The sequence below is a fragment of the Sapajus apella genome, unplaced genomic scaffold, assembly GCF_009761245.1.
Source record: "Sapajus apella isolate SASKATOON/1434 unplaced genomic scaffold, GSC_monkey_1.0 scaffold6, whole genome shotgun sequence".
NCBI lineage: Eukaryota > Metazoa > Chordata > Mammalia > Primates > Cebidae > Sapajus > Sapajus apella.
Window position 1 is genome coordinate 21,046,452 of NW_022436946.1, and position 24,972 is coordinate 21,071,423.

The 24,972-nt window shown below is 34.4% G+C and overlaps 1 protein-coding gene and 1 non-coding gene across 8 annotated transcripts in view; one reads left to right on the forward strand and one right to left on the reverse strand.

The window, feature by feature from the left end:
• LAMA2 (laminin subunit alpha 2) overlaps positions 1-24,972 on the reverse strand; it is a 618,514-nt gene that overhangs the window by 491,764 nt on the left and 101,778 nt on the right. The window lies entirely within an intron of this gene.
• LOC116549884 lies at positions 3,971-4,077 on the forward strand. Its single transcript, XR_004268141.1, has one exon. It is a non-coding gene; the product is annotated as a U6 spliceosomal RNA (small nuclear RNA).

Below are 24,972 nucleotides of genomic sequence, written 5' to 3' on the forward strand. Positions count from 1 at the left end.
GGGGAATACTTCTTCCACTTGTGGCTATTAGGGCTCAGAAAATAGTACTCCAAAGTATACTGCTTTGAGGAGCTGGGTACTTTGGACAAAAGAAGCAGCCTTAGAACCAAGGTCTCTCTGACTTGCCTTCCACTCCCCTCTCTTGCTCCTCTGCCTCTCCAGAGGCACAGGGAGAGGTTTCTCTGAAGCTCCCCCTTATCTAAGGGAAGTTCCTCCAGAAGGAATGTAATTGTCATGAACCCCTTCTTTGGAATCTACATTAACCAGAAAAGATTAAATCCTATCTCAGGAGAGGAATCTCCCAGGACACCACGCCACCGGGACACCTTTTCACCTATTCTTCTAAGGACAGCTACCTTAGAGACTTTATCTTCATGCTATGACAACCTTTGCTTGCCATGCAGTTCCTCTCCTCATCCTCCCACAACTTGTTGCCACCACCTGCTAATAGCCTTTAAGCCCCTATTTCCTTCTGTAACTCCAAATGCTGTCTAAATTACAACCATCTGGCCCCTCTTTAAGTCTCATATTTTGTTGCCTTCCTAGTAGATGTGAATGTAATGAATATATATGACATTTCTTCTGTTAATCTGTCTAACTGTCCAGTTTATTCCAGTGATGAAACCTTCAGGGGTAGACAAAAGGCCAAGAACAGCGTGGCCCCAGAATACTTGTAACTGCCTCTCCTATAGGGATAAATATGGAGATTACCTTTCTGGAGAAATGACATGATCCCTCTGTACATTCTACCAAATCACCTTTTGCCCTGCCCTATACACAGAGCTCTTTTTTAAGTTTATTTATTTATTTTGAGAACGAGTCTCACCTTGTCGCCCAGGCTGGAGGGCAGTGTCATTATCTCCACTCACTGCAACCCTCGCCTTCCAGGTTCAAGCAACTCTCTTGCCTCAGCCTCCTGAGTAGCTGGGATTATAGGCACCCGCCACCATGCCTGGCTAATTTTTGTACTTTTAGTAGAGAAGGGAGTTTCGCCATGTGAGCCAGCCTGGTCTCAAACTCCTGACCTCAAGTGATCCACCCACCGTGGCCTCCCAAAGTGCTAGGATTACAGGGGTGAGCCACTGCACCAGCAACAGAGCTCTTAATCATCTCAATCAGTTCCTCAATCAAGTTATTTTAGGATATCACAGTTTAATGTTAATAGGGATATAAAGATTACGTAGATTGTTGAGTAAATAATCCCTCATGGAAAAGACGAATCTAGATTAAATGGGAGAATCCGGAAGACAAATGCTTATAATTTGTTTATAATATTTTTTAAAACAAACTGCTAATTAATATATTTGAAGAGATTCAAGAAGAAAAAATAGAATAATATTAAAAAGGAAAATTAAAAATCTTTTAAAATAAAGTTTTAATATGACTCAGATAACAAAGTTGAAGACATCACCTACAAAAGAGAAACAAAAAAAATTTAAAATATGAGAGAAATGATAACATCAATCACCAATACAAAAAGGTAAAAATCTGACTCATAGGAGTATAAAAAAAATAGAATGGAGAAATTAGATGGAAGGAATTTATATTTTAAATTATATATTAATATATTAATAATAATGCAGAGAAATTACCAAAACTTGAGAGAATACATTTATAAATGGAACAGGCCTACCATTTTGTATACTGCAATAAATTAAAGACAGAAGGACTCAGAAAATTTACTGGCTGTGCAATATTTCTTAAGAAGCTATTTGAGGATATGCGCCAGCAAAATGAAAAACTAAACCAAGAAAGAGGAAGGTGTGGATCCCTGACAAGGTAGATCCAATGTAGGAAAACGGTATGGTGAGCCTAGGGAATAATCAATCCTAGTTCAGGCAAAATACAGAGGGCTTTGGGTGAAGAACTCTAAAGAAAAGCCAGACTATTTAGAATAACTAATATTTTGAAATGTTAGTAAATGGGAAAATAATATAATAATGGCCAATAGGATCAGAAGTACAAAAAAAACTAAACACCCAGGAAATTAAGCAAATAAAAAATAACCTCAAGACAGGACATGTAAATGTGGATTAGTAGATGTCTAATATTAGAAAATATTTGCATCATAAAAGACATATAGTCCTTTAATAAAATTATAATATTATTACATTAGAAGGATAAGCACTGAAGATGGGGTATAAGAAAGCTAAATCATGATTTCTAAAAAAAAGTATGTCAATTGATGATATCAAAAATTGACAAATTGAGATATATGAATAGAACCTTATCATTTAGAAATATACAAAGAAATAGCCAAGAAGTGTTATTATTAGACAACTAAGAGGAATGTGGCTTGCAGCTCAAGAGGGGAGGTTTAAATACTTTGTCTTTTTTTTTTTAATCTCAAGCTTCTTAATACAATTTAACTTTTTTGTACTTATATTTTTATTGAAGAAATCTCTTTCATAATAAGTGTAATTAATCTTTTCTTTTGACTTTTAATCACTTTTAAAATATCCTATTAATTCTTCTTTTTAATTTAAGACCTTAGTTAACATTTCTGATTCTTTTCATACGTGAAGATTTGCCTTCAAATTGATTTCCTGACATTTTCTGTCTCCTTAGTTATTACATAAGCTTCTTAAAGCAACAAATAAGATCATCACGTCCTCTATTTTAACAAAGTCTTTTTAATGTCTTTTCTGAAATACTTCACTTTTGTTTCCTAAATGAAAGTTTGTTATCTAGCCTAAAACTATTATTTCAAAAGCAATCCAAACTTGAAATAGCAAAAATATTTTACAATGGTTAAAACATCTCCTCTCTTTCATTCTTCTTCCAAGGCAACTAGATTTGACAAAGTCTATAGTTTATTCCATGCTAGGTAGACAGAAAAAGATCCCCAAAATGTTTCAAATCACATAATGGAAAGAGATGCCATTAGAAACAAAACTTCTGATTTCAGGATGTTAAATATTTCTGTACATGTATTTAGACCTGCAAGATCTAGCATAAAATAACTGCATTTGCTATTATTTCCCCTTGATGCTAACTTAAAAAAATAAAACCGTTTAAGTATCTCAGATGACAGGTATCAAAAGACCATGTTCTAGTTTTAAAATGCGAATTTTGCTTTCATAGAATAAATGAGATAATGATTTTAGAAAAAAACACTTCATCAATATGAAGGGAGGTAAAAACCTTGTTTAAATGGACTGTCTTGGGAAACATACATATCATGTGTATCATCAGCCATGTCACCATGTGTTTGGCATGTGGCAAGTGCCTAGTCAATGGCAGCAATTAGCATCACTTTGATCATTCTTTTGGATGATGCATCCCATGAAATTATGAAAAACCATTAAAAATATATATATAGGTAGGAGTAATAAAACTTTGCTAGACCTTATGTTACCAGAGTTCAGCTGTCGTATGCCAGGAATGAAAACCTTTAATCTTCCATAATACACTTTTTCAATAGTAAGCAAATAATCTATATTTTACATGTGCAAATATGTAGGTTAACATATGTAAATATGTAAATTTTGCTAAAATCAATATACTCTCATGAACAAAATTTTCTAACTAGGAGGCCGTATCAGTAACATTTATTATATATAGTGCCTCACAAAAATAGAAATAAAAGAAAATGTGGAAATTGAATCGAATTCCTGAACTTGATAAAAATCAAGATAAATCCAGCAGACTTTGTGTTACAAAACTGTTAAAATAATTGACATATTAAATTTACTTACTGTCAATATATTGGAAGATTATTCAAAAAAGAGTTTTATTTTAATTCTTTATGTGTGAAATAAAATGCATTTAAATGTAGTTCTGCTTTATGATGCAGAAGAAAGTCTAGACATAGTTGTTATTTGCTTATTTAGCATATTTTAATATACGTATAAAATATGCTGTATATATGATTTGAAGATAATAGTAATTCATCTCTAGTGAAAAGGATATGGGGTGTTTTTATTTACTGAGCTTTTCTTCCACCTCTTAAAACATTTAAAAAATTGGTGTGCTCGCTTCGGCAGCACATATACTAAAATTGGAATGATACAGAGAAGATTAGCATGGCCCCTGCGCAAGGATGACACGCAAATTCGTGAAGCGTTCCATATTTAAAAAAAAAAAAAAAAAAAATTGGTATATATATATATATACACACATATATGTAACATATAATGTGTACATATGATCAGAAAAATGAACAAATGTACTCTTTGTATAATCTCAATTTATTACAATAAATAAAATCCTCAATGTAAGATCATATTATCACTATATTATTTTAATAACCTACATATAAAAACCTACGTAACCATCATATAGATCAAAAAAGAATATTGCCAATACTGAGAATCCTCCCTATCTCTACCCTCTCCAAAAATAACTAGTATTTTGACTTCTATCTAACATGAAAGTTGAATTGTATCTATTTTTGAACATTATATGAATGGAATCAGGCACAGTATACTCTTTTATTTTTAATTTCTTTTCCTTAAGATTATGTTTAAGTGTTCACCCATGATGTTGCATATAACAGTTGTTTGTTCATTTTTACTGCTTTATAGTATTCCTAATATGATGATAATACAAAATATTTATTCATGCCAATAGCAATGTCATTTGGTTATTTCCAGCTTTAGGTATTATTAATAGTGCTATTATGAGCATCCTTGAATATGTCTTGGTACACATGTGCACGTATTTCTCTTGGGTATATGCTTACAAGTTGAATTGCAGCATCATAGAGTATGCATATATTAAATGCAGTAGATAATACCAAAGGTTGACCAAAGTGGCTTATGCCACATATTTTTTTTAAATGTTTTTATGTTTCATTGGAATCATAGGGAATTAATTGGCCCTGTTTGGTATTCAGAAAATGGTGCTTGGTCTATTATACATGATAATATAAAATTTGACTAGGTTTTTATTTTTAACATTGTCATAGATGATACCTTAAACTGTTTTGCAGATACGCAGAAGTTTCTGCTGCACTCAGTATTTAAGACATAAAGGGCACAAAAGAAATTTCTCTGTCAAGTATTGTATACCATGCAGATGACAGGCCCTACTTTTTCTAAACAAACTGAAAAAGAACCTCCTGCTGATTGAAGTGCAGATAAGAGTGGTGTTTTTTCTCAGTTGGATGCAAGTTTATATATTGTATCTCACAGTTCCCATTGTCTTCAATCTAAATTTCTACTACAGTCAAAAGCCAGAAGAGTACAAAATACAAATGGTGACTTTAAATGCACGCATTTGCAAAACCAAACAAACCTAAGATGCATAAACAATCTTGCAGGTTAAAAAGCTGTATTGTATGTGCTTCACTTCCAATTCCTAGTGCAGACTGCATAAAAAGAAATTCTTTGTTTAGGAACAATCAGGAATGCTCTTATTCTTACAAGTAATACCTTTCTTTGACATTCATACCAAAAGTAAAAAATATAACTAATTTAAAATTCTAGTGTTAGAGTACTTTAGAGTTGGCAAGAATATGGTCAATAAAAATAATCAGAGATGGTACATTTCATATGATATACTTAAAATGTTTAATGTTTTTCATGGTGAAATGCTTGTGGATATTACTTTACTAAGTAAAATATTATTTCAAAATGCCCTTACACCATAATACAGATAAACTGGAGAGGACAGGTTGATGCTGTATCTTTCCTATCTTATGGGGTTCTAAGTGAGGCCTCCTTTTCTGGCTCTTTATCATGATCTTATATGTCACTGGTGCTTCTTAGAATGGATGCATTACTTTGATGATCTCAGAGCAGACATTGATATCAGCCTAAACTTATATGTGTTTCTAAGAAAAGGAATGGTGTGAACTCTGAAAATTTGATATAATTAATTATGATTACTTTTCCTTAATGTCTATATTCATGTTTTGTACATCCAAATAAGAATACCTGCATTTAAACTCTATGCTTGTATCTTTTAGTAAATATGCTTACATTTTTATTGATAAATGATCTATATTGGGTTCAATTTCAGACAAAGCTGTTCTGAGTTAATATGGAAAAACATTAATTGGTTACCTTGGAATACATTCTATTTAATTTATTTTAATAGATTTCTTAGTTATATTTCAAAGCTCTAAGGCTAGATAGTTCTTCCTGTCAGAATATAATACCTGATATACTCATTATTGATTAGAGTCTAATGGCAATATTGAACTTTTAATATTTTATAACCTTTATATCTTTGTTATAATCATGTTATTCACTCTGCTAGATTTTATATTCTTTGTTTTAAAGATGATAGGTTAACTCTTTCCACCATGTTCAAATATCTAATTAGTGGGGGAGCTGAGGTTTGAATAACTGTGCACCTTCAAAGAAATATGACATAAAGGCATTTACTCTTAAAATTAGAAATTCAAACCTAAATAGCATATTTTTTCTTCTAATTATGCTATTTAATAATAAACTAAACCACAATGTAGCACACAGAATGAAGGGCATCTTTCTTCTGCTTTGTACTCGGAAAATGTAACTAGGGGATCTTGGTGGCCATCTAAGGGCCATCTGAAGGCAGTGTTTATATGGCATCTTCTGATGCCACTGAAATCTGGACAATCGGATGATAAGACACTAAAGCTTGGAATAACTACATGCTATTTCTGGCACTCAGTAAATACTTGTGTAAAAATGAATAATCAATTATGAACAGGTAGCACTTAAAATTAGACCTGCCAATTGAAATGCTGTAAATGCAGAGGGGACAAATTCAGTTCCAGGTTTTGCTAGCTTTTCCGGGTCAGTGTAAAAAGTACACAGGATTCGAATGTAAGATAGCCAGAACAGATGTCAAACCTGAGACTTACATATCCAAATATTAAATCAATAGCTCTACTTAGATGTCTAAAAGGTATCTAAAATTTAGGATGGCTAAAGCGGAACTCTTTATTCTCTGGCCTTTCCTCCATGAAAAATCTTGCATTCCTCCCAATCCGCTCCATCACATTCAATTATATCACCATCCATGCAATTGCTCAAGATCAAAATCTAGAATCTATCCTTGATTGTCTTTCTCCAACTGCCTTATCTAAAGTTTCTCTTTCCTCTACTATCAAGACCTCTAGTCCATTAATAAGTATTATTGATTCCACCTGCCAAAAACATCCTACACATGTCTGCTTTTTCCAGTTTTCATGAAATTTATCTTATACAAGCTGCCATTATAATGGGGATCATACAGCCTCATAACCTGTCTTTCTATTTTAGATCTTGCACCCAAATAATAAATCCTCTATATGATATAATAACTGGCTCTATATGGTAACCAAAAACAATTTCTAAAATATGGGAGAAGAAAGCCGCATCTCTACTTAAAATCTACAGGAATAAAATGAAAAGTCTTTTGTGGCTTACAAAGTGCTACATGTTCTGGTCCCCATCAACCATGATGACGTTTCTTTCTAAAATAGAGACATTTGATTTCTCTAACCCACACCTTCTATGCTCCAGTCATACCATCAATATTTTTGATGATACAAAATACTATGCTGGTTTCTTTTAGTGGGTTTTCCTTGACCACCTTACTAGCTGCCTAGTCATTTGCTATCGCATTATTCTGTTTATTCAAAATTTTTAAATAAAAATGTAATCATATAGAAAAGCCAAAAGACTACTTCAAATAAAACATTTATGCTCACATCTAGATTCAGTAATTAGTGATATTTGGATGGTTTTCTTTATCTCTAAAAGTGAGTTTCCTAACAGCCTGATGATAATAGATAAACTTCAAGAAGAGGTGGAAATTCAGCTGGTCATTGAGGAATCGCTGTAATATAATTATGTTGAAGAGGGGAAAGAGACATTACAGCACCTCCCTAGTTAAGATAAATATTTTGTATTTTATCATTTATAAATGGTGTATGTGTCACTTATTGTAAATGCAGCCTCCAAAATCCATATCCCACAGGCAAAAACATAATTAGTGAGGGCCAAGCACAGCGGGCTTGAAAATTATTTTCTTTGTCCTTAAATTTATTTAATAAGCTATAATACATAACTAACTCTACCAATGGAACATATTCTTTAAGAACACCTTGAAGAACCAGAAAAAAAAAGTGCAAAACATTCTGTCCTTCAATGAGCAAACTTTATTTGCATAGTATCTTTCCCATAGGACAAAAATCTGTTACCTCTAATGAGACTTAGGTAAAAATATAAGTAGCTACTTCCTGTAAATAGTCAAGAAAAAGGAAGCATGCCAAAAACAAAAATTATTCTAAATATCCAAAATAAATGTGTACTTTATCCAAAGGAGAATACATCTTATCATACATAATTATAATGACTTAATAATTTTGATTTCACATTACAGCATGTTAGAAGAAACAAAGGTGATGACAATATAGGAGTTTAAGGTTATTTACAGATAGAGGTAAGTGGTTCTAAAAGAACCTTCTGTAAAAGGTTATTTACAGAGAGAGGTAAGTGTTAAGAGAGCATAATATTATTCAATCTAATATTATTCAAATTAGAACAATAACTATTAATAACAGTGAGTGGGTTGCAAAAATAGGGAAATTTATTATCTATATTCTATTTTTAAGAATTCAGGTAAGTATAAAACAGAGCTAAAGAAATGTTAAATGTTTCTGAGGAAAAATAATAGAAACATATTCCTTCATGGCAGTGGATAGCCTAGTTTTGAACTACAATATTATCTTTGCTTTGCAGAAAGACAAGGTACAGTATAGGGCTGCATCCAATGACAAAAAATTAATCCTGAACGTTTACAATGGAGTCCTGAGTAGGAGGAACACAAGAGCGAAGAACATAAACAAAAGTAGAAGAACCCAGTGCTTCATTTTTCTCTTTTAATACATTTTTTAATTCAACAATGTTAAACCCATTCTTGTTTTTACAATGTTTGTCTGTTACCAGACAAAACTTATTAAAAACATAGGATGATAAAAGAGCCTTAGGACATTTAGAATTCTACCTACCCTTTATCTCCATCCCTTCTCCACTTAATGAATTTCCAGACACATTTAACAAAACTACCAAAAATAGTTTTTAAAAGAAACCAAATTTGTGGAAAATCTTGCCTACTGACCCTGAAGTCCTGAGTAAACAGCACTAAGAGAAACAGGTGCTCTCAGAATGGGAGATTTAGAGTAATCTCCGGAAAGTTCTTCTCTTTGCTCAGCCTTGAGGCTAAGCACACTATTGCCACCTCCAGTGTTTGAAAAGACCCGGAGATGAACAAGTCACCTGGGCACAGAATAAGAGCAATTCTCTTCCATTAGGCAGAGCCTAGCCTAATGATATGAACACTTGAAAAAAAACATAAAGGACAAATCACAGTTATTGTATAAATGTGCAAAGGAGATGGATGTGGGCACAAGGTTTCCAAATAGGAGGACAGCCTTTTCTCTACATAAGGAGCTTCTGTGGCATTTCTTACCCACTACTACCCAAGGAGCAGGGACTTGGTACTATAAATGAATGGTGGCTGTGAGGTTTGCCACCAAAATGATGTATGTGGTTAATTTCAGTTACTCTCTAGAAAGCACTCCTGTGTGTCTTAGTAACTGAAGGCTCGATTAGTGACAGAACAAAAAGAAAGAGAAGGAGAGAGGTAAAAAGAATAGTGAGTGGGTTTGCAAAATGAAATGAACAGGGTGACATATTCCCCCCACATGGATAAATGGGATTAAGAATAAACCTAGCCCCAGCTACTCCGGAGGCTGAGGCAGGGGAATCGCTTGAACCTGGGAGGCAGAGGTTGCAGTGAGCCAAGATCAAGCCACTGCACTCCAGCCTGGGTGACAGAGCAAGATTCCGTCTCAAAAAAGAAAAAAAAAAGAATTAATCTGCTTTTCTCACAAAATTTGAATATCAAGTGAACCCTTGCATATATAGGGATATGGGTGTATATGTATACATAGTAAAGGCGTAGGTATAAGAAATAAACATATTACATAAAAAGTCATACAAGATTTGCTTTAGCTCTATACCATTCACCTTCTCCACAGAACCTCCAAAACATCATCTAGGATTTTTGAAATTTTACCTCAGGAGAAAAACAGATTGAGACAAGCAGAAATGACAGATTGTATAAAGTATGTGTTACCATGACAAACAATAAACTAATGAACTACGTTTCTCTCCCCACTGCCCATTCATCCTTGAATGCGTCTCCTTAGTTTTTCTCAATGTGAAATGCCATTCTATACCAGGAAAGGTAAACTCAATTCCACATTATGACCTTAGAGTCACTTTTTCCTGATTTAAAGTAGGCAAAATATATGTTGAATTTAAATACATCATGAAAGTTTTTATATCCCTTTACTCTTGAGGAGAGAATTTTCTAGATTAGTGAAAATTGATTTCCTCAAATCCACTGTGTGTGTGAGTGTTTGCCATATGAAATTCTAATTATCAGAGCTGTATCCTCTATTTCACCTAAACCAAGGAGGAAAGAAAAAAATTAAAGAAATATTGTACCTTTGCTATCTTTTCATGCATGTTTAGTAGGGAATCTTTGGGTGTTGCGTATTTCTGGGAGAAGATGGTGCTGCCTTCAGTGTATGTATGATCATTACCCAGATATAGAAAATAGAATTCCGTCCCAAGATATATGCAGGATCATTCTGGTTCACCAGGTAGAATTAACATCTTTGACTCTAAAGAGACTTTTAAGTCTTTTAAATGAACCCCTTCACTAGCCAGTTTTAATCTGATTTATTATTGTTGCCACACTGTTCCTGACAAAGAAACCTGCAATAATCCCTAACAGCTGCTGGCAAACAAGTGCTGCAGAATAACATTGAAACACTGAGCCATAAGCTAGAATCAATTTTGTCTCCTTCACTGTTACAATCAGGTGAACAGAACAACTGGAGCATTTTTAATCTCACCTTTAATATCCTTCAAAAACAGAGATGGGAAAGAGGACCCCGCCATATAATCAAGAAAGCATACTCCCGTCATGATAATTGTTCTCCAGAGCCACGCATTTTATGAGTTATGTGTCAAACTTATAGGGGAGGTCATCTTGTGAAATCGGAAGACAGCTGGTAGGCGGTAAGAATCGCATTTTGTATATATGAAGAACTCACTCTGTGCCTGAAATATCATTATATAAGGGCTTACATTTTAAAAAGTGCACTTTTGCAATCTACGGATCTGTATCAAGGCAATTTCAACAGTTTTTGTCCTCTGGCCCTGAATCTACATTCATAGTTTTTTCCTTCTAACTGCTTCTATCTTTTTGAAAATGGTCATTTGAGATGCCGCAAAAGGTCAAACACTTAATTAATGACTCCACACTTTTTCAAAAAATGATTTCTTAATTTTTCTAAAGATCATTTCTGATTTCTATTTTCACACTGGATTTTTGGCTGAAGTATGTTGTGACTTTTTGAAATGCTTATCCTAATTAGAAAAAAATATGGAACATTTGTCAAAAGTTTGAGTTTAAAAAAAAAACAGACATAAAACTCAGTTTCTAAAGAATCTAAGCTATAATTCCAAAGGGCTTGAAAGAAAAAATAAAATTTCTAATAATTATTTGAGAGATTATGGTCTGGGTGGGAAGACAATGGCTTAAGCATTTTATAGACTTTTAAAATACTGATCCTCACTTTGACTGGAGAGTTAAATACCTGGGTATCTCCAAAGATACCCAAGAAAGAGGACCATTTACCAGTTGAGTTCCCAATGGCATGATGCCTATCTCAATTATATTTACTTGAGATACTGATATGTTTAATATGAATGAAGATATTCTCCCAAAGAAAAGCTTTTGATTTATTGCAGAAGTGCTAAAATCAGCCATTTCTATCTGGGTCTTTGAATTATGCATGCCAAGAAAAATCATAGACCTCACTGCAGTAAGTACACTACATCCTGGGTACAATATGTATTTGTGGTCCCTAAAATGTTTTCCAGAAGATTAAGTTGGTTCTGTGTGAATCATTTGGAAAATTCCTGCAACTGATTCTATCCAAAAAGTAATCTCTCATCCTGCCAAAGTTCCTGGCAATATATTGCTCCTGACTGTATCACCATTTCTGGAATATTTAAAGAGGTAGAAAAAAACTGAGGATTCTTGAATGTTAATTTTTGTCAACATCCCTTTACTTGTAGAAATATTATTATTACTTTTGTATCTATGTTTAATGAAGATCAAAAATTTAGTAAAACGACTGTTTTGAGACCCTATACAGAACTAATTAAAGATATATCTTTGGATTCATGTAGACTTGGGATCAAATACCAGCAAATCACTTAGTCATTCACTAGTAAAATAGGAATAGCAATATTACCACTCTCCCAGGGTTATGATTAAATTAGATAATGTATGTAAATTACCTAGCAGTCATCAGACTACTTTCTCTTGAATAATAACATGTGGGTCTTGTAGTGTTAATTTTCAGTACTGGAAGGAAATGAACACCTCTTACCTTCACTCACTTTGAACATTTTTAAATTCAGCAGCCTTATATTACCTTCTACCCCAAAGGAGTAATCTTAAGATCAAAGAGATGGACAGTGATGTTTACGTCAGTAAATGCACGCAGAGTTTCTGCAAGGTTTGGCACAAAGATTAATACCAGCCTCCGAGGCAGCATCAGTATCCTATCGTGCAGTTAATGACAGCATGTTCAAGAGCAAAATAAGTATGTTGTCACTGTCCTCCATGATTTCAACAGTGAACTACCCTGTGTGGAGTACATTGATTTTTTTCTTTCAAATTGTACAGCTACTAAAATGGTGAAGGAAGCTTCTCAAGGATGTATTTCATTAGGTTTAAAACTGCCCATAAAATCTGACAATTTGTGTCAGTGTCGCCGCTGGGAAGCCAATAAAGCCCATATACCATAGCGGGTTGCTTGAAATGCCAGCAGGATCTCCATCATCTGATGAATCAAGTGCACCCCAAAGACAAACTAATCAACACAGACCGTTTTACTCACAATACACAATACACTGTGTTCCTCTATTTCAGAAAGGCAATTTAGGTATGCTCGATGTGTAACAGCTCTTAGGAAAAAAAAAATGGCAGCCTAAAATGGAGTAAGAAGGCTTTTGATATTTCTAACTACTCCTTCATCAGAAAATACTGGACAAAGAAGTTCCTTAGAACAAATCTCCATTAGTGAAGAATATGTCAGGCTAGTTACTCATGCAATATTTACATGTACATGGCAGTGGTTTGGCTTAATCCTACTTGAGCCCACACGTCTTCCTCAAATCACCTGGATCAGACATTTTATTTGGAAGAAGCGTGTATTTTAAATAGACTTCAGTGCCACAGATGATTTACTTTTTGAGAGCAATTTAATATGGGAACATGAATCACATCTAGAATTCTCAATTAACTTCCTATTTATTAAGAGCCTACTATGTAGCAGGCATACAATCTATTTGTCACACACTATGTGGTGCTCGGGGAACACACAGATGACAGACAGAGTGCCTGTTTTCCAGGAGCTCACTCCATAGTAAAGGAAGCACAGCAGTGCTGCCAAGAGGTGCTTAGGGTCTCTCATATTTCCCATCTTTCCAATAATCTCCCTGAGCCTCCCTAAATCCATCTTAAATAGATATAATCTAAGTAAAACATTGCTCTGCCAATGTAGCTTAGAGACAAGTCTCCTTGGCCCAATTCCACCAGATTGCTTCCTCTATGCCTTCTGCATAGCTACTCAGGAGCCACAGTGGGGAACAGGCACTTAAACTTTCAGTGGAAATACTGTATGATAAATGATATATGTACAAAGAACTTTGTGAGCACAAAGGGCTGGTTGTTCAGGTTTCAGGATGTCAGGAAGAGTTTCAGGAAATTCTTAAAAGGTGAGGACATGTTACCCATGCAAATACAGTGAGATTTAGAAGAGAGTGAGATGGGATAGCCTACAGGAAAGAATGCAGGTACACTGCCCAGAAACTGTAGAGTCCAGCATGACAGAAGCATAGAGTGTCAGTGAGAAGAGGTCAAAAACCAGGTTGGACTGCTGGTGGAGATCTAATTATAAAGGGGATGCCTGGCTGATTACAAGTTTCAGGACAATTTTATATTGGATACCATGGAGATTCCTAGGAGAGTATTAAGCGGGAATGATAGGAAGATGAAAGAAATGAGGAGAGGGTAGCAGATGACTAACTGCAGAGGCAGGTTAGAAATCAAGGGCAGAAATATTTAGATTCCGAATGAAGGCAGTGGCTGTAAAATTGGAAAGAGATAGCACCTGTAGGACTTGGTGGCTGAGTGAATTATCCACAGTATGGCTCATGGCGTAGATAAATGATTAAATGGGGCACCCTTCACTAAGATTGAAGAAAGAGACGGAGAGATGAGAGGTCATGCTGCCTACTCCCCACCCTCTAAGATCAAGGCAAGAATGTTTGAATCAGGTAAAATAAAATTAAGATTATCACTCATTTCTTACCAAAAAAAATCTATTGGCACAAGTTAAAAGACATTAAACTATCAGCATGTTAAAAGTCACACTAAAATGCTGAAAATATTGTTGTGCAAAAAATAATACCATTTTCACATAGTATTTGTTAATTAACACCAAATGAAATGTTACTTGGTCTCAATTATGTAGGCTCACATTTTTTTTTTGGAATTTGATTATTTTATTAATAGATTTTTTTTAATTTATTTTATTGCATTTTAGGTTTTGGGGTACATGTGAAGAACACGCAAGATTGTTGCATAGGTACACACATGGCAGTGTGATCTGCTGCCTTCCTCCCCAACACCCACATCTAGCACTTCTCCCCATGCTATCTCTCCCCAACTCCCATCCCCCTGCTGTCCCTTCCCTATTTCCCCCAACAGAGCCCAGTGTGTAGTGCTCCCCTCCCTGTGTCCATGTGATCTCATTGTTCAACACCCATGTAGGCTCACATTTTAAAGATTTCTTAAACTGATCCTAGCCTGTGATATTTGCTGCTAATATTAATTATTCCATTATAGATTTATTGAATACTGATTGTATCTTGATGATAAACTGCCAAACAATGATATTGATGAACACTTTTGAAACTTATGGGGGTCTTTTTGGTTGTTGTTTAGCAAAACATAAGATTAAGTATATCAAACTTACATATATTCTTGTTAAAAATACAGTAAGTCTCAAACAGATCATTCCAAACAAGAAGGATAACAAAAGAGAAAACTTCGAAATATTAATTACCCAAACCAAAAATGCTGAGGCTTATAGGTAGATAAGTAAATAAAGAGACAAAATGCCCATATAACCAAAAAAAATGTAGATATAACACACACAAACATACACACACACACACATATATGTATATGTGTGTATAAAAAAATTGTACTGAAACTTGTAATAGGGTGTCATCCTCATATATATAGATGAAACCAAGAAATTATACACACACACAAACACACATACACACACACACACACACACACAATTTTCCCCCAAGTAGAGATAGATTTTGATTAATATATAGAACTTTAGAGTAATGGAATAACTTTTCAGAATAAAACATTGTGATAGTCCATCAACATCAATTTATTAGTTTTTCTGTTTTAAGCATGGGACCTGAAATTTGATTAAAATTTTACAATAAGAAGATACTTGAAAGTTATGAGAAATCAAAAAGTTGTCAATACGCCTGAATTTGTTAAAATACTAGTTAAAAAATTTTTTTTAAAAGCAAGTTTTCTTTGGTATTATTTTATAATAAAAAGCCTGATGAGAATGTTAGTAAATCATTTATTAAAATTTCTAGGATGAGGTATTAGAGTGGTCTAAAAATGCTGCAATCATTATCCATCCTTTCTTCTATAAAAAGAGATATGCATATTTAAAAATTAATAAAGAAGGAAGAAAATGAAGGAGAAAGAGAAAAAAAGGAAGGGCAGGAAGAGAGGGAGAATTTTAAATTACTGCCTTATGCAAATCTAACCTCACTGACAATTTATATAAAAACTGACAATTAACCAAAAACTCTGGGAAAGGAACCTTAATGTTTTTCAGTAAAAAAGACGACAGTAAAATCCTAACCTATAGACTTTTGATTTAAAATAAAACACATTAGAATAAGTAAAATTTTTCTTTCCAGTATGCTTTTTCTTTCCAAAATAAATGTCTGAAAACTCAGCAGATGTTTTATAAAAGTTTTGAAAGTCAGTGATGAATCTGATACTTCCATGAGGTTGTACTTGAAAATTTCGATTGCATAAATTGAAACCAAGATGAAATAGTGTCAACAAGCCCTAAGTAAAAATACATTCTGAAATGTGTTCATGAAAAAGGTGTTAAGTGCTGGTTAATAGAATATTGTGAAGAATCAAGGATATATTAATTAGTAATATTTATAATTTGACAATTAGAAAGTGTCAAAATATGAATGCATGCTATATCATAATAGCATATAACTTTAGGAATTAGATATAAGGCCAGAAAATAAGAAAAGTACACTGTTCTTAATTTGCAAATTAAAGTCAAAGTAAGAAATTGAGTTTACAATTTATCCAATTAATTTAAGTCAACATGTATTTACTGAGAAGGCAATACATCAGGCTCTGATCATACAGTAGTCCACAGAACAAACTGTCCCTGCCCTTGGAAATATACCCTGGTTAATTTTCCCAGAAATACATATAGATGCAGGTCAGTAGATACTGATATATGGTTTTATTTTAAGGAAAATGGCCTTTCATCATCATACATCTGACTTGGAAACGATATTGTAAAAGACCTTCAAGATCTAGAGACAGGTTTTGTATCAACTTTGCTTCTCTTTGATGCTACTTCCAAATCAATTTTCTCTTTCTCTCTGAAAATCCATATTTTCCATAAAGCCATTTTCCAGTCATTATTAATGACTTACTTTCTGGTTCACCATCTTCCTTCCTACCTCTGCTTGTGTAACTGCAAAATCTACCAACATGACTGTGCTCACTCTCTTTACCTCCTCACTGCCCTCTTTTCCTCCTCTCCGTGCCAGGTACCCACTCCAATGGCTTTTCCCTTGACCTGGCATGCCCACTCCAGCCCATCTGTGCAGCTCTCTGACTCTTGGACTCTGTTATAATAACTCAAAGTCCTTTCTCCCATCCATCACCTTCTCCCTGATTTCACTCTCTCCTTCCTGGCTTGATGATTCTGTGATCCATCCTTAAAATCACTTCATTACAAACCTCAATTGCTTTTATCTTCTGTCTGAGAAAATTCCTTCCTTCATTTACACAACATACACCAGAAAATCTGAACTTCTCGTCTTATTGCATATACAAACTTTTTTTTTCTCTTGAGATAGAGTCTCACTGTGTCACCCAGGCTGGAGTGCAGTGGTGCAATCTCAGCTCACTGAAGCCTCTGCCTCCCAGGTTCAAGTGATTCTCCTGCCTCAGCCTCCCGAGTAACTGGGATTATAGGTGTGTGACATCATGCCTGGCTAATTTTTGTATTTTTGGTACAGACGGGGTTTCACCATGCTTGCCAGGCTGGTCTGGAACTCCTGATCCCAAGTAATCGACCTGCCTTGGCCTCCCAAAGTGCTGGAATTACAGGTGTGAGCCACCATGCCTGGCCTCATCACATGTACAAAGTCTTGAATAGCCAGTTCACGTCTTCAATTTCAACCTTGACTCATATTATTCTTCCCCTCCCTTACTTCACTGTATTCACATTGGCCATCCCTTTTCTTTCTTTGTTTCAAAATATACTTTAAGTTCTGGGATACATGTGCAGAACGTACAGGTTTGTTACATAGGTATACAAATGCCATCGTGGTTTGCTGCACCCATTGACCTGTCATGTACCTTAGATATTTCTCCTAATGCTACCCCTCTCCTAAGCCCCCACCCCGCAAAAGGCCCCATGTGTGATTTTTCCCTCCCTGTGTCCATGTGTCCTCATTGCTCAACTCCCTCTTATGAGTGAGAACATGCAGTGTTTGGTTTTCTGTTCCTGTGTCAGTTTGCTGAGAATGATTGTTTCCAGCTGCTTCATCTATGTCCCTGCAAAGGACATGAACTCATGTTTTTCTTTTGGGTGCATAGTATTCCATGGTGTATATGTGCCACATTTTCTTTATCCAGTTTATCACTGATGGGCATTTGGGTTAGTTCCAATCTTTGCTATTGTGAATAGTGCTGCAATAAACATACCTGTGCATGCATCTTTATAGTAGGATGATTTGTAATCCAAGAAATATCAAATGGTATTTCTAGTTCTAGATCCTTAAGGAATCGCCACACTGTCTTCCGCAACGGTTGAACTAATTTACACTCCCAATAGTGTAAATGTGTTCCTACTGCTCCACATCCTCTCCGGCATCTGTTGTTTCCAGACTTTTTAATGATAGTCATTCTAACTGCCATGAGATAGTATCTCATTTGGTTTTGATTTGCATTTCTCTAATGACCAGTGATGATGAGCTTTTTTTGAGAATAAATGTCTTCTTTTGAGAAGTGCCTGTTTATATCCTTCATTCACTTTTTGATGGGGTTGTTTTTTTTTAATTCTTATAAATTTCTTTAAGTTCCTTATAGATTCTGGGTATTAGCCCTTGGTCAGATGAATAGATTGCAAAGATTTTCTCCCATTCTGTAGATTGCCTGTTCTCTCTGATTACAATTTCCTTACTCACCAAACACTCCCCACCATCGTGCCTTCCCGCATTTCCCCCACTCTGCCTGATGTGCTCATTTCCCTGATCTTCACATGCCAAGCTCCTTCTCGTCCTCCTGTCTCTGGAAAGATGTCACCTCCATGCACAGCATTTACTCACAGTTTATCTGAAATTACCTGACACAAGTACTTTCTGTTGTATCACTTTATTTAATTCCTTCATAGCACTTACCACAACTGTAACTATATTGTTTAGTTACTTACTGTCTGCCTCCTGCATTAGATTTATAAGTTCCATTAGGAAAAGTCCTTGTATGTTTTGTCATGTTGATATTATCAGTAAATAATGAATTCATATACAAGTCATCAGAATAAAAAAGAAGTAAAAGAGTAGGGCTTGACTATATACCTGTCAAAAAATTTAAACATCATATAGAAAAGAGTTCAGTACTTATTTAGTAATCTATACCAAAAAATCAGTATATATCAAGTCTATTAATTACATCCTTATTTTGTTTTACTTAAGAATGAGAAATTAGGCCACATAAATTCTCATCTATGCAAAAATTGATTTTAACAACATAAAAAATTGTTAATTTAAAGAGGAAAACTACATGGCCATAACAGTGGGAACAATAGGGAATTTTGCTAGGAAATACAGGAGAGGGGAAACAGAGAGAGGGAGAAAGGGTTTAAAACCACCTTCTAGGGTCAGGCACCGTGGCTCACGCCTGTAATCCCAGCACTTTGGGAGGCCAAGGCAGGTGGATCACCCGAGGTCAGTAGTTCCAGACTAGCCTGGCCAACATGGCAAAAACCTGTTTCTAGTAAAAATACAAAAAAATTAGCCAGGTGTGGTGGCAGTCGCCTGTAATCCCAGCTACTCTGGAGGCTGACATAGGAGAATTGCTTGAATTCAGTAGGTGGAGGTTGCAGTGAGCTGAGATCACACCACTGCACTCCAGCCTGGGCTACAGAGCAAGACTTTATCTTAAAACAAAACAAAACTACATATTGGGTACTATACTCACTACCTAGATGACAGATTCATTTGTGCTTCAAACCTCAGCATCACACAATATATTTTTGTAACAAAGCTACACGTGTACTCTGATTCTAAAATAAAAGTTGATAAAATAAAATGGAAAACAAATTGGTTAGGTTGTTGAATAGCATATGATAAGTACTATGGTATTCAAATACAGCTTTAAAAACTGAATTCAAAGTAGCATGAAAGATAGAATGCAGAGATTCATCTATAGGAGAATCAAAATTAAATTGTCGTTCTTATGACAAAAATATAGTAAAGTACAACATTTACAAAGAATTCTGGGATTTACAAAGCATGAACTATTTAAATGTGTCACTGAAGTGTCACAAATCTAAATCAGAATTTTTTGAATAAATATCTGGTTCTTATAAAATTCCTCTCCGACTCATCCTTTAGAAATCTTCTTTATTCACCCAGGTATATATGGTATTATGCTAAATACAATAGATTTAATGTTAATTAACTATTTCATCTGATATATAATGTCTATAAAAATTGTCACCCACAAAATAATTTCAGTTGAGTATACTATTCTACCTGTTTAAAATTCTTAATTTTCTCGGCCCAGAAAACCAAACCCAGGAGTATACTTTTTCATTATCTCTAAATTGCTGCACAGTAGAAAGTAGAGGATAGCACTAGATATGTACTCAGGATTCCTGTAATAAAAACTATTTTTAAAATAATCTTGATAAAATATACAGGAGAGCTTACATTCAATTTAATCTTTAGTTTCAAAGATAAACCTATATAGGTTCAATCTAATGAGGATAATACAAAGAAATGGACAAAAAGTACTCAACTAAATATTGATTCAAAGTACTATAAGGAACTCAAAGTGTTTCAGACTCTAATTGTAACAGATTCTATCCCTTTAGCATTCCCACACATGGGTGTGTATGTGGTATGGCGGAGATTAGATATTCCACCTACTTGTTCAGAAATCGTGCCATGATCCTGGTGTGATACACTGAAAACATCCCTTTTCACAAGTTTACACCGTCTAGCTAGCTGTAAACTGACTAAGGTAATACAATATTGTACACTCCCAAATTCTCCAAATCCTCCTTGAAATAAAAGTCCCTGACAGTCTCTGCTCTTAAAACTACAGGTGTGTAATAATTCTCCTAAGATTCCTAATCCATCCTATTGATTTAAATCATCAATTTTAAGCAGCCTCAGCCATCACAATCTATTATGCACCATTTCATAAAGCTCTTTTGTTATAAATATCTATTCCTTGATTTGTGGCATTGACACAACATTTAACTCTTAAAATTGGATTCACAAAACCACTGCAGTTATCAAGTTCAAAACTCTCACTTGAAATTAATATGCTACCAGTTCTTTAACATCATAATGTATTGTTCAAGTTGATTGGTCTTTAATTCAAATATCCACACTTTTGACATTTAATATCTCTCTGTATTTAAGAACCCTATTAATTTTCTTCTGCATATGTTAATTATAGTAATTAAATGAGAAGAACCAGGTGGAACTAACAGACTTTCTTTCTTTCTTTCTTTCATAGATCTCGTTTCAGAAACAGTGCTTTTCTCTCCTTCTCCCTCTCTCTCTCTGTCTGACACACATAAGCATATATTGTAAAGTTTATATTTTTTAAAAAATCATTTTTACTTCAAAGGCTACATATTTTCTCTCATATAGCCACAACTGTCAACCATAAAAATGCATATTAGGACTATGTTAATTTTCAAACATAGAGGAGCAACAATACAGGCAGAGTGCCTTTCATGTATATACTGAGAAGCTCACATAAAAGACAGAATAGAAATGTACAACTATCCTGCAATGACATGTGTAATACACTCTCAATATAATATGACTAAAATCTAAAATATATAAGTAAATTTGAGTTTAAATTCTCCATACCCTCTTGGGTTGCCTAGCAACACAGAAGCACCATGAACCACTGTCAAGACAACGTTACTGAAATTTGTGAGATGCAACTGTTCATTCATTGTAAAGTCAGTATCTCTATACATTATATATAAATTTTCCCACTTTCTGCTGCTCAGTAATATCTTCATATGGAAAAGAGAATGCTTACTTATTTTCTTTTGAGCTTTTTAGTCAGAAATTTTTTGCCATGATTGATATATGTGCATAGAAGTATGGTTGTTGTAGTTGAAAATAATCAGTGGCATGGCTGGGGTTAAGCGATTTTATCCACAGAAGGATTTCACAATGTGTCTCAGGGAGAGCTTTCATTGAAAAGAGAAATTAAATAGTACCAATGTGGGTTTGGCATGTAATAGCCCGAAATATTTCTACTTAAAAGATGCAGCTATTTTAAATAAAATGTCTATTTTCCCCTTTGGATAGCCCCGTAGGTAACTGAGAATTGGACCTTACTTTAACGTTGTCTTAACTTTAGTTACAGCTTTCTCTTCTTATCAGTAGATTCAAGAAAAGGATGTGCCTGTAACAAAATCATCAATGGAAAGGGAAAACAAAAGGACAAAACCAAGTGGAAAAATTGAAATCTCAAAGCACAAGACAAACAGCTGATGTCTTCTACCCTAATCTAGTTAATCAGGAATCCAACTCTTCTTTTTGCCCACTACACAATGAAGGTAATTGGATATTACAGAATATAGACACTTTCTTGTTGAATTTAAGTGTGTGTATAGGAGTTGTCTTTAAATGCCAGTCCTGGGCCCTATGTCTAGTTATCCTGAAATCCAAGAGATTTTTATCACAGGTAACAGTTATTTGAATGCTTTGCCTTGCCATTTGCAAACCATTTCTACATTGCAGATTTCTCCTTTAATGTGAGACAACATCTCAACTACTGAAATAATCTGACCACAGAATAACAAATGTCTTTAACTTCAGCAAAACCTCGACATTCTTGAGGGCTGTTCTTGAGATCACACATTTCTAAAAACATAAAAACTGCAAAGGATTAGCCATTTAACTTATTTTTGTGTACCAGTTCTTGCTATGAAATAAGATTTTAATTATTTTGTAAAAATTAACATAAAATGCCAATTAGCAGAGGCCACATTGTGAAGTTGATCCTAGGTGGTTAGTTGTGCTTGCTCACTGGTCGCCAATGACTGGAGTCAGAGCATGAATTGCTGCCCTCACAAATTTCAAACCATATTACACACCTATGAGATTTCTCACAAATGTCTGAAACTGAAAGAGTTGCAGCTGTGAATGCTACATCTATAACTGTCAAGCTCTATCATTGCATCCAAATTATTTAACAGATGACCATATCAAGTGTCCAATATTATATGCTATAATATTAAAAAAGTGAAATACTTTGCAAATAAATGTGTTCTGGTCATAAAGCAGAGTGGAAAATCTATGCTATGATTTAAAATAATGTAGATATAAAAGGAAATTGCTAGACTGTGAATGTATTTTCCTAGTTAATACTCAAATGAGACCACTTGAAGCATTTTGAGTCCACTGGAAATTAAACACATGTACAGATGTCAGGGGTACATAGAAAGTATTCATAAAAATTAGAAGTTGAATGGTTAGTTTGCCTAGGTATCTCATCATTTAATTAGACATGCAATTTGAATCTCATTTTATTTTGTCCTAACATTGATTTCATAGTCAATCATAAGTTTCACCTAAAAACTTTCCTAAAGAAGTTAGCCACTATCACAGAATTTTATACACTAACAAAACAGAAATATTTCTTTAAAATAATGCTTTTCACTTCACTGTTTAGTATGAGAAGCAGATTGCTTTATCTTCTTCAATTTGTTGTAAAGAATTCTAAAACAAGTTTTTATGCAATGTTACAAACCTGACTGTATTTTACTTGGAAAAATTTGTAAAGCAAATAGGAAGATGCCTCTGCTTCCATAATAGATTGAATCACTTTCATCCATTTACATTTTTGAGAGCACTAGCTGTACCAAAAACTAGCAGTAGCGTTTCATATTTCAGGACTGCAGAACAGTTTTGAGATCAACAGTATAAGGAAAAAGGACTGTGTCAGTTAGTATAAACTTCTATTTGTAAACCAGTCATCATGCTCAGGATGGGAAAAAAAAAAGGAAGAAGCAAATCTAAGAGAATAACATAAGCTTCCCAGCAGGATTCTGTTCAAACAACACACACACACACACACACACACACACACACACACACACACACGATGAAAGTAGTTCAGATTAAAGCTTTTTAATAAACAATAAACTCCCTAATTAAGGCAAGATAAATATGACAGAAAGGGGTCTACTCAAAAACAAAATAAAAATACACCTCATCTTTTACCATGTACTTGGCTTAAGGCAAACTGGTAAATATTTAATCGTCTATTCACAAAGTCCCCTTCTTTCCAAACACAAAATTCTACAGGGTGCTATTACCTTTAGTGGTGACCCAAGAGCTTCCATGTCCAGGACCCATTATAATAGGAAGTTGAAGCACAGAACATGTTAAAAGCTCAGACAGCAAGCCAGGCTCTAATTGCATATTCATATTTGAAGATATAGGTTTTAATTGTTATGTAAACATTTATGAGATATTTTGCATGCAATCGCATTTGTTATTGCTTTATTCCTATGAGTTAGAATAAAATGGTTCCCCATTAAACCATAAATAATCAATAATTAAAATAATTGCTTCCTTCAGGAAACCAATAGTAAATACAAAATAGAATAACATTTTTTTCGGCCATAGCATAGGCCAAGGACCTGAAAAACAGAAAAAGCTAATGAAATATGGTATGTAACAGAATCGAGTAAACACTCCTCTGAAACAAATCTCTGTAAGATACGCGGCTAGTTCTACAGCCTTCTGTTTGGTGTTAATAGTGATCATAATAAATAACAAGAAAACATGTTAAAATAGCATGTATTTTATATTATGAATGTTTGTATCCCCCTAAAATTCATATCTTGAAACCTAATCTCCAATGTGAGGATACCTGGAGGTGGGGACTTTGGGAGGTGACTAGTGTCTGAAAGAGGTCCCTTGCTCCCTTTTATCATGTGAGGCTACAGAAAAAAAGATGTTGTCTATGAACAAGAAAGCAGGTACTTGCTGGACAGTGAATTTGTCACTGCTGTGGTCTTGGACTTCCCAGCCTCCAGATTGTGAGAAATAAATTTTTGTTGCTTATTATCTGTCCAATTTATGGTATGTTATTATAGCAGCTCAAATAAACTGAGACAATATTTATAACTATCCTTGGTTCTATTCAGCAAATTATCTACAAAACTAGCTTTTATAAGTATCAGCAAAGCCTGATGTGAAGAATAAAGTTACAATTTAGGAATACCTACCATGTGCCAAGTTCTTTGTATGTTTAATCACAAATCCTTAGAACAGCTATGCAAGGCAAATTTTAATGATCTCAACTTAATGAGATCAT